An 11,518-nucleotide genomic window follows, 5' to 3' on the forward strand; every position below is an offset into this window, starting at 1 on the left:
CATCGCGGTGTGCAGGCCTCTCACTATCGCGGCCTCTTGTTGCGGAGCACAGGCTCCAGACGCGCAGGCTCAGTAGTTGTGGCTCACAGGCCCAGTTGCTCCGTGGCATGTGGGATCTTCCCGGACCAGGGCTCGAACCCGTGTCCCCTGCATTGGCAGGCAGATTCTCAACCACTGCACCACCAGGGAAGCCCACTTAAAGACATCTTATCTACAGAAGAACGTTTGAGAGAAAAAGAGAGAGAGAGAAAAAATATTTTCCTCCTATATTTTAGGATGTTTCAGAGTAATTCTTCCTGGAAGAAAGGCATGGCTAGAGAATATTCTGGAGTATTTTCTTGAATTATGAGTCTGTGACTAACTGTTGCACTTAGAATCATACCGCATAACCTTTGCTTGAATCCAGAGTGTAGTGTTATTTCTACTCTGCTTACTATTTTCCTAATGACTTATTTCCATAACCAACTTGACTCCACAAAGGAGGGGTTTCGAATGCTGCAAGTTCCTTTAGAAATTTGTTTTTCACATTTTCACATTCTATGTATCAATTATGTACTCATGTCTCTCACGAACGTCTACCACCTGGATTCCGGATTTCTGTCCTTTTACCTAAACCCTCTACTCGAATTGTTAGGTTTCCCAATTCCTTGATTACTCAGAAGTAGTGATTCATTAGTCATAGCTGAATATATGAATGCTGATTTTTATTTACCTGTGTGGTTCACAGGAGTGGTTTAGAGCCCCAAAGAGTTTTCCAAGACTAACTTTGATAGTAAATCTATTAGTGATACCCTGTTAAACATTTCCCAAGTTTTCTCTTAAGGCTATTTTGAAGGCATCGAATATCTGCCTTCTGTCACAAGTTGATGGAGGAATGTTCTCCAAGTGTGACTCTTTTTGTGACTAGAATATTTGATTACACTAACCAATAAAGTTGTTGGCCATAAAATTACTACAGTGGAGAATGCGAAGATGGCAAAGTCATAGCGAGCTTGGTACTGGTAGGAAATTTTATAGCATATTTACATTGTTCTTGCAAATAAGAAATGACCAAATGATTTTCCCTCCCTCCCTCATATTTTTTCCTGTGTCTGCATTTTCTTCTCTTTCGCTTCTATATCTTTGTCCTCAAGTTTTTACTTCTTAGAGGACCACAAGATTCACCTCTATTCCCATAGATCATATGAAGGCAGGGTCAATTTCTAACTAGATTTATGAGCAGTTTCTCAGCATGAAGAGATCAAGAGAAGCCCCTTCCCAGCACAGAGAAATCTCACAGTTGCAAAAAGTCATCATTTTCAAAGATTCACACTGGCTTTGCCTTGTAGACTCAAAAAAAAAAAGCTTTCAGCTACAATGGATACCTAAGGAAGATTACCAAGTACCTTACAAGTCAGAGTTCTTCTTCACCTACTGAAGATACTAAATGAACATAAACATAAAACACTGAAGAATCAATGGATGACACTGGCATTTGATAAAATTATTCAAGGTGAATCTTTTTCTTATCCAAAGAAGGTTTTGCTTGCTCTTTTGCCCCAAACTTCAGACACAGGAAGTGAAGCTGAAACTGGAAATGCTTCATACTTACATGGCTCTGCTTTTTGATTTCCCATAATTCTCCTTCAGCCAAAGGAGCCATCCCAAATGTGATAGCTGCTGCCCAGTGGATATGTTCAACCCATGGCTTTACGGTGGCAAATGTGTAAATAAATTTTTCTTAAAACCAACCAACCAACCAACCAAACAACCAAACAACTGCCCACCCAACTACCCACCCAACCTTGTGTACATCCTAGAATAGCATAATAACTTTGGAGCTAAATATTTGGTAAGCATGTTTTCATCCCATTGCTCTCTTATGACACTGAAATCCTTCTGAACTGGGTTTATTTGAGATTTTAGGTGAGGTCATCACCTTGAGCATATTCTAATATAATTTTTCAGTCATTTCAATGATAAAAATAATTAGGTAAAAGAACTAATATTTTATACATTCCTGGGCTTGTAGTACACTACTCTTCTTCACAACTCCATGAGTTTGGTTTTATTCAAGGTTCTGTTATCCTCATTTTACACAAGAGGAAACTGGAATTCAGAAAGTTCAACGATGTGTTCATGGTCTCAAAGCTGGAGAATGGCAGAACTGGATTTGTAATCTGGGTGTGTTTGATGCTGAAGCCTTGCTATCTGCCTCCCACTAACCAGAGTCAACTCGAATTGCATTCTATAGATCTGTGTGCTCCATGAAGGGCTATTATCTATCTTGATCACCACTGTGTCCCCAAAATAAAGCACAGCATTGGGCTCATATTAAGCCCTGGATAAATGTCACATGAATGAAAAGACAAGATGTTATTTTCAAATTAAAATAAAGAATCCTTAATCATGGCAATGAGATCCTTTGAAAATCTTTTGTTCAAATCTGAAAACAGCACTATTTGCTTTGTTTGTTTTTTTGACACTCAAGAGAGATTTATGAATGTGTTGATTATGAGCCCAGAAACAATTTCCTGAGATGGAGGAGTGGGCTGCGGATACCGTTTGGTTAGGATCTACTGATAGGATGAAGCAATGACATCATTCAGCAATTTCACGTCCCCCAGCTCTCTCAGTGTCATTCATTCAACTGTGTCTCTTAGAATTTTAGAGATATCAATTATAGAGTATTTTTCAGTACCATTCATCATAAATGTCAAAAATGATTTGATGTTCTGCCTTAAAGGAAGAGATGAGTAATCTACGCAAAATTGCACAGTCCAGAGGTAGAAGGCCAGTGAAGAAGGAAATAAAGGGAAGGGAAAGAGACTTGCTCATCTGACAAAGATTTCCTCCTTGATCAAACTCTAATCAGCCTCCACGGAACCCTCTTCTCAACTAGGCTCTGACTTTTGGTTTCCCGTGTTTGTCTCTGCATTGTCCAATTTTAGCAAGAAACCTGCTAATTCAGTTAAACAAGAACCCCTCTACCACCCCCCCCCCCCCAACCAACCTCGATGTCTGATCACCTTCAATACCTGATCTGGTTCCTCATCTTCCACCACCTCCCAGTCTGATCTCCCTGGACTGCCTTCAGCAAGAATCCTGTTAGGTTGGTTTAACCTGAAACCAACCCCCTCTCCCCTTACCCTTGTAGATATGGCAGCTCCCGGCCACTTGACTACAGAAGATATTGGACATTCGACCTCTATTAATCAACTTCTAACCACGAGAACTGTACAATGTGTCCTCAGGAACCAAACTTGAAGCAATGTTGTACTAACAGCTTTTTTTATGTGTTAAACTGTGCAAAGTAGAGTGAACATAAACTTTGTGGATTGAACTTTATTTGAAGTCTCAATTTTTCTTGGTAGATTACTGTACCTTAAGATTTTAAATTCCCAGTATGTTTGATTTTCATGTTTCCCCCTAAATTCTAGTTCAGTTTTTTCCATTGATTTCCCTATTCTAATAAATATACTTAGCCTATAAACGTGATTTTCAATTTCGTTGTGTTCTCTTGATTCATTCTTTGTGGATATATTTTCCTCCTGCATTTTGCAGTGAGGGTAATACTTTGCTATTCTAAGCATTCTATCTATTAAAGGGATATTGATTTAAGAAAAAAGTAGATAGCGTGTGGTGAATGTTCATGGATTCTTCTTTCATTCCCTTATTCATATTATACTCTTGAATAATAAATCTGGGGATTAAACTTAGCCCTAACCTCTCTAATCTCCATTGTGTTAAGTGCCACTATAAAAGGTTTTTAGCTTTTTAAGATTATTTTCCGGTTTCCTGTTGTCAGGAAATGCCAACTAGAAGAAACAGTGTACAATCTTAAATTTGTACACAGTGTGCAATCTTAAAATTTACATCCCTTATATGTCCATCATATTCTGTTTTCAGTTTGATTTTTGTTTATATGGCTAATTTCTTGAATCTGTGGTATGAATTTAATGGTTAAACAAAAGAACAAAGATGTGAATTAAAATAAATCCCAATGATGTTACAGTGGTATTTGCCTCACACAGCTAGCTAAAGAAAGGTTATTCTCTTGAGTATTCTCAGTGGACTGCATGAAGGAAGATGAGAAATACATTTTAAATTCCTTTAAATATAAAAGGTCAAGAAAGGTGAATTTTGTTGCAGTAAGCTGTATTTCACATTCTGGTTTATTCCTGAACCACCAAACTTGACATAAAAATGGACACATAAGACAAATGGCAGAAGATTCACTGCATTAGATCAAACTTGACCAAAATTACAGTTCCCTGAATAATATTCACATCCCCCTGGGTCCATAACTTTGTGCATTCATGGTCTTACATTGAATTAGCTGTCAATGCTAAATAATTTTTTTAAAGTGTTACTATTATTATTAAATATCACTTTAAGAACATTTCCATAATTAACATTATAATGAGTTTCTAATGTCTATTTCTTATAATCTCTTTCAATGTAAGCCTATGTGGCAACATAAAAGCAAAATCCAGAAAAATGCATTTGTATAGGTAAAAAATGATGTAATGTAGATTTAAAGCTCTCTAGAAAATTTCACTTTATCCAAAGATATAATCTGGATCGCCAAAATGCATGGAGGATTTTATATGTCTAGGAAAATTTTCTACCAAGCCAGATTAAAAACATTTAAAAATCAACATACAGTAAAATCGGGTACATGTTTTAAAACATGCATATATCTGTGTAATTATCAGAACAATCAGGATATAAAAAAGTTCCATCACCCAAAAAACTCTCTCATGCTGTCCATATTTTAGTCATACTCTCTCCCCTAATTCTTGACAACCATTGATCTGTTCTCCATCACCATATGTTGTCTTTTTGACAAGGACATATAAATGAAATTATACAGTATATAACCTTTTGAAACAGACTTCTTTAGGTATTTCCTATATGGGGTTTGCTAAGCTTCTTGAATCTGTTTTGGCTAGGAGTAAGCTAAGAGCAGAATCCATCCAGAATTTGGGGTAGGCCTGGACCTCTGGGTTGATTGGTCTAGCAATTGAAAGAGAGGAAATGTGGGGATAGAGAACCAAGCAATTTCTGAAAATGTCTTATCAACCATGATGGATATATAAAATATGTGAAGTTTATTTTACAATAACCTGGATTTCATGATTTTCAAATCTGAGCATGGATAAAAACTCTAGCCAAGCTGTTAAAGGATACACAGTTCGGGGTTTTCCCTCCATAGATTCTGGTTCAGTGTCTGGGGCACACCCCATTTATCTGCCTGTTTAACTAGCACAAAATGATTGTGAAGCAGATGGTGTCAGAATCACCTCTTGAGAAACACTGATCTAGATATAGAAATTGACATGTTCACCACATTTTCCCAGTGTCGCTAACTTGAGTGGTATTTCCAAACCTTGAAGGTTTAGGAGCAGATTTCAAAGGTCACCTAAACAAAGGGACCAGCAAGAATGAAGGTTGGCACGGGACAAACAAGTGCACATCAGTGCCAGGGAAAGGATGGAGAAATCTTAGCTCAGGAAAATATTGCAGAAACCGAACAAGTCATACACTAAGAATGAATCAGCAATGTAATGTATAATTAAAAAAGAACCTGATGCAAATGTGAGTTAATAGAAGTATGACACATAGGAGGTGATAATCCTTCCACCATATGGCTCTGTCCAGACCCATATTAGAATACTCATTCTGTTTTATCATCTAAATTTTATTAAGAATGTAGGAAAATGAGGAAGAGTCTAGAGAAAAACATTAGAAAGCCTTGCTTAGAAATAACTAGAACTTTCTCTCTATTAGAAGTACAGGGAAAAAAATTGAGCTCCATAGAAAGGATTCTTACTTTTGTAGAAAAATTAAAAAGTATTATATTTTTTCTATGAGTAATTGTTCATTGCAAACAGTAGAGAAAATAAAGTAAGAAAAATCATAAATACTACCTATTTATCAGGAGTGAATAATAGCACATCCTTAGTGACTGAAAGTAATTTTTTATACTTTTTGTAGTGTGATTATTTTGAACTCTCATAAAATTAAACATTATTTGAAAACATAATTTTAAAATTACTGCATCATATTTCTCTACATAAGTACAGCATATTTAATTTATTTAATCTCACTTTTACACATTTAGGGTGTTTTCAAACACTCATTGCTTGAAATAGTGTTTTAATGAACATCATTAATAATCACTATTCCCATCTTTGATTATTCCCTTGTTTTAGGCTCCAAGTAGAGGCCAAGATACTAAATCAAAGGTCTTAAATATTTTTACGATTCAGGATACATGTTATCCTCCAATGTCAGGCCATTGCAATGAAAATAAATTCCTTATTCCTTACTATGTCCAATAGGATCCTGGAGAAAACTTTCCTGAGCTAGTGGGTCTTTACATAAGCTTTGTGAGATCCTGCATAACTAAAAGTATGTTTATTTTACACTGACAGTTAATTTATATATTGACTGGTTTTCTAAGCTAGAAATATATACTTTTTCATCTTACTGAAAAAACATTGCTTCATTTTCTTCTGGCTTACAATTTTGCTTTTGAGATATCTAATATCATTCTGATCTCTAGTCCTTTGTATGAATGCTTTTTTCTCCTCTCTGTGAAATCTTTTAGGATTCTCTTCATAGGTACTGGCTTGGAAATAATTTTTAAGATAAATTTTACTACCAGGTTAGATCATGGGGAACGGATTCCTGTGATTTTTCTTCTAGAATAGCACATTTATTAATATACTTGTGTTCTCTTTTAAATACTGTGCATGTGATACTCTATCTTTTTTAAAAAATTCTATTTCTTTGTTAGAAGATTCTTGCCACTACTTATGACCCATAACACAACCCAACTAAAGGAAAAAAAAAAAAAACAGTACAGCGTGAGAAGACCAGGTGATAAAATGGCAGTGACCTCTCCTGTAAACTGACTGGCTGGTTGATCTAAACATTGTTTTGTCAGTCAATAAAATGGTGAAGCCAGCACTCAGGGCAACATGACACAGAGGTTAAACACTACTCCATGGGAAGGGAGCAGCAATATTTTTCACTGACTATTGACAAGAGGCAGGATTGGGCATGAGAGCAAAGAAGTGTTAGTGATAGTTTGGAAGAAAATCACATTCAGACACTTGCCAAAATGTTGTTTCTTGTAATCCTACAAATCCTGACTTTAAGGCTTCTCTAATCACTGCAATCCTTTATGTAGCTTTAACCTTCGTTTAACAACCCATACTCAAATGTGCCTGTGTTTCTACCATTACTATATCATTTTGTTAGTGAACATTATGTTAAGCAGTACCATTGGCTCTAATTTTGCCTTGAAAAGAAAATGGCTTTCCTTTTTACTGAATTTATTGATATATGTATAGTTATTTCTATTTACTTTCTAAACTTTTACTTGTGATAGTACAACTGTTTACTTTGTGTTTGCACAGCAATTCAGAGTATTTTATTGATTGTACCAGCAATTTGGTGACTCTCTATGAATATATCAGCACATTGTACTTCTCACCATAATATAAGAACAAACAGAAAAGTAGAATTCTGGATCTAGAATGGAATTTCTGTAGGTTTCAAGGTCCAGTCTAGAAACCTATTGAGTAGATAAGATTTGTTTATGTTGCTTTACTGTTAACGGTGACAAATCAAAGTGTAGAATAGGTTTCATTTTCAAAAACTCTTTTTGAGCAGGGCCTTGGGATTTCTACTTGAGCTTTTCATCAATTCAGGGACCAGCAACTGTTAAGTTTAATATGATTCCTATTGAGCAGAGGTATTCATTGAAACACCTGTACATCCGGAAAAGTAAGCGAAGCCATTTATTATTGTTACAGAGTCCAAGCTCATACTGCTCACCATATGACAGGCCAATAAATCCAGAGACTAGTTGTTGGGGCAAGGAATAGACACTTTATTCAGAAAGCCAGCAGACTGAGAAGATGGTGGACTAGTGTCCCAAAGAACCATTTTAACTGAGTTAGAACTCAGACTTCTTTTATACTAAAAGGGGAGGGGATATGGTTGTTGCAGACTTCTTGGTGTCAGAATCCTTTGTTCTTGCATCTGTCCACATAGGTCAGGTCATGATGTTCCTGTAAATCTCCAACAAGACAAATGTTATTCTCTGTTCTGCAACTTTTTAATCTCTATATGAATGGAAAAGTGTTATACCTTTAAAGGTCAGAGCCTTGAGAATGGGCTATCCTGTAAATTTCAGGCTATAGGCAACATTCTTAACTTGTAGCAAAAGCAATAGAATACAAAGGTTAAAGTAAAAGAAACAGATCCAATATGGAGTCAGAATTGTTCTTCCCTATTACATTATCTGGATGCTTTTTGAGAGAAATAGCCATGGCTTCAGGTCAACAGTGTTGGTTAATGCTGGCAGTTATCTTGGCTGGGGTCTGTCAATATCTCTAACAGTTGTGGGCAATTGTTACATTTGGACACATCCTGTTGGTCATTCAGCTTACTGGTGGGAGTGCAGGGTGTGTCAGCGTCAGGAAACCCTGTGTTGGGAAGGCAACATTCTAAACAAGGGAATTTGTTCAGAAACTCCCAGTTTCTGGGAAGGTTCATCTAGTCAAAAGTTATGAGAGGGGATATGAGATCTTATTAGAGGGCAAGGAAATTTCAGTATGCTGTATGTGAACAGAATCAAACAGTCTAGTTTCAGAGCTTTACCTCTGCGGTCAAAAAATTAAAGATGTTCTCTTCCTAGTATAGTTTACAGACTGAGATGTGTACAGCGAAGTTGCAACTTGACCTCAAAGAATACTGTGTCTTTAAAAGGGTACCAAGTTTGTCCTCATGTAAAAAGAAAACTGGTTAATGAGGTTTATTATTATTTTTTAAATACATTTTTAGAATAATGAGTTAGGGGGTTTACTTGCAGTATCCTACCCACCGCTAGATAGATGTATTAATAAACAGACTTACGGACCATGGAAACTGCGATGGTCTAACTTTGATTACGTGCTCCAGGATATCAGAGGGCACACTTAGTTTCAATATGACTTATTACAACAATTGCTCTTCTGACTGGTTATCCCCCTGCCCCCAGGCTTTTCTGGACTTTGTGACTCTAGATATGGTGTCTTTGAGACCTGAGTTATTGCTGGGGCTCTGGCCATGGGTTATGGGGCTCTGATTCTGGCTGCAAATTTTCCAGTGACTTGGGTATAACTGTGGATGTGTCTTTGCTGTTGGTTGGGCCTATACCCAAGCCCCAGTTTGCTGTGGAAGATAATGGTCATCTGGACTCTCCCACGTTTTAACCGGGGACTTCTACAGCTTGATCACCATGAACTGTCATCTTATCTGCCTGCTCACTTCACACCTAGCTGCCAGTTCCTATATTATTTTTTGGTAACTAATTTTCCTGTTCTTTCTTGTACTTGGGAATCCAGATATAAGTGTTGAACTGACTTTTTAATTCACAGTGGATACTGGAATGAATTTTGTCTGAAGTCCCTCAGATACTCTCTATTTAAAAGTCCATTTTCCTCTTAATGGAATGCTATGCTTGGGTGATGGAGCTTAGAGTTCACTGTCGTTCAAGCTGGGGGCCACTTTGCTATGCGGATTATTCTAAGTATTCTTTTCCTGGAGTAGCAATTGTTGGTCCTTCTTTCTGATTTTTTGTGTCTATTTTGTTGTATTGTTGCTATGCATTTTTTCATTCTGTATTCATTTTGGATTCTGGATTTATGTCTGTACCCTGGATCCCAGAATAATTTATCTTCCAGTTTTCCCTCCTTCTTTCCTGAATTTGCCCTCTGTTTCACTTGTTCATGATTTTGAATTTTCAGAGGTTCACATTTCGGCAGATGTTTTTCCTATTCTGAAAAGCTGACCAGATCTATGTCCAGATTTCGGCCTGTTTTTTTAGGATTTTGATTCTCTGAGTGTCCTTTCCATTTGATCACTGTTGAAACACTAAGGTATTTTGACCTGTATGGTCCCCAAAAGAGGAGCATTCCTGTGTCCTGAAACAATGTAACACACCTCCTTTGGATCCAGGGTCAAATATTACCTAAGAAATTCTCCAGAGGATGGAACACATTTGTTGTTTATACTAGAATATTCCTAATATTCAGTTAATATCAATGATAAAAGATTGAAGTCCTTAATTATTAGACTTCTTTTTTTTTTAAACTCGTTTTATGTGTTGAGTACCTAGAGAAATGAATGAATGACACATACGTACTCCTTCTAAAATGTAGCACCAAGTGGGCTATGGTTAGCAGGCTGATAATTGATCATTTCAGATTGTGTTTTCTGATTTGGTCCTGAATGTTTATAGATTACATAATTGATTAAGGGAAGAACCTTAATCTTCCCTGTGTGCATTTAGAAGGCATGATCATATTTTTTATATAAAGGTCTTTTAATTATTCTTGTTAATTTTGGGGGGCATGGGGATAATATTATTTCTAAAGGTTATGGTATTCATGTGATATTAATTAATCTTCATGAGAAAAGCACAATACACATAACACTCTTTATACTACCATATTTAATTTGTCAAGATATTGATATGGGTTATTCCATGGAAATAAAAGAGCATATCAGTATATAAGAGGGTAGAATTCATCCTGGCTGAAAGATGCAGTATGTTTTCATTAGAAACATATTGTCCTGCACACATAAGTATATATTCTGTTTTAAGAGGAAAAGTAACAGAAAAAGAAAGAAAATGTATTGTCCAGGTATGTACAGAATAACATTAACATTTGCCTTGGCTTCAGCTTCTGGAAATCTGAACAGCCTAATGTCCACTCTCTGGACTTTTCATTATTTCTGATCCTATGATGGCTCCAGCCCTGTGATGATTATCAGTTATCTAGACAAGGCATGTTGTTGAGATTTGTAGTTATTGTCTGAATATTCCCTTCAAATACAGGCAAACTGTCCAGGTGTAAACTGAACTGCTCATGTTTTTGTAGATTGAAGTGCTAATTGAGGTATTCATGATCATAAGAGAAACGTGCTGCAGTAATTAGCAATGATTGTGAAAGCTGTTGATTTTTGGATCAAAATTATTAGGAATTGATAAGCATTTAAATAGAACATTGATAACCAATCCAAATATTATGGGAGTATATGCTATCTAGATCAGTGTTTATCAGTCTTTAATGTGGGCCTGTGATATTGTGATTTATAATAAGAAATATGTATTTGATCTTTGTTCCTGTTTCTGCCAGAGTTCCTAAAACCCTAAATTTTTCTAAGTAATGAGAGCAACAAAAGTGTCTTTTGTTATGTTAATGAGGTTATATTTGAACCTCTCCTAAGGATGGGTGCTGGTTGCCAGGGAAGCCAATCCTGTGGTTAGAGGGTTGGGACTTTCACTCCCATCCCCCTGATCTCCAGGGTTGGGAGAGGGTATGGAGGTTGAATCAGTAGCCAATTACCAATTATTTAATTAATTTGCTTATGTCCTGAAGCCTCCATGAAAACCTGAAAGGACAGGATTTGGAGAGTTTCCACATTGGTGAACACATGGAGATTTGGGGAAAGTGGTGTATTCCAAGAGATCTCC

This window comes from Balaenoptera borealis (genome assembly GCF_965194805.1).
Source record: "Balaenoptera borealis genome assembly, chromosome: 5".
NCBI lineage: Eukaryota > Metazoa > Chordata > Mammalia > Artiodactyla > Balaenopteridae > Balaenoptera > Balaenoptera borealis.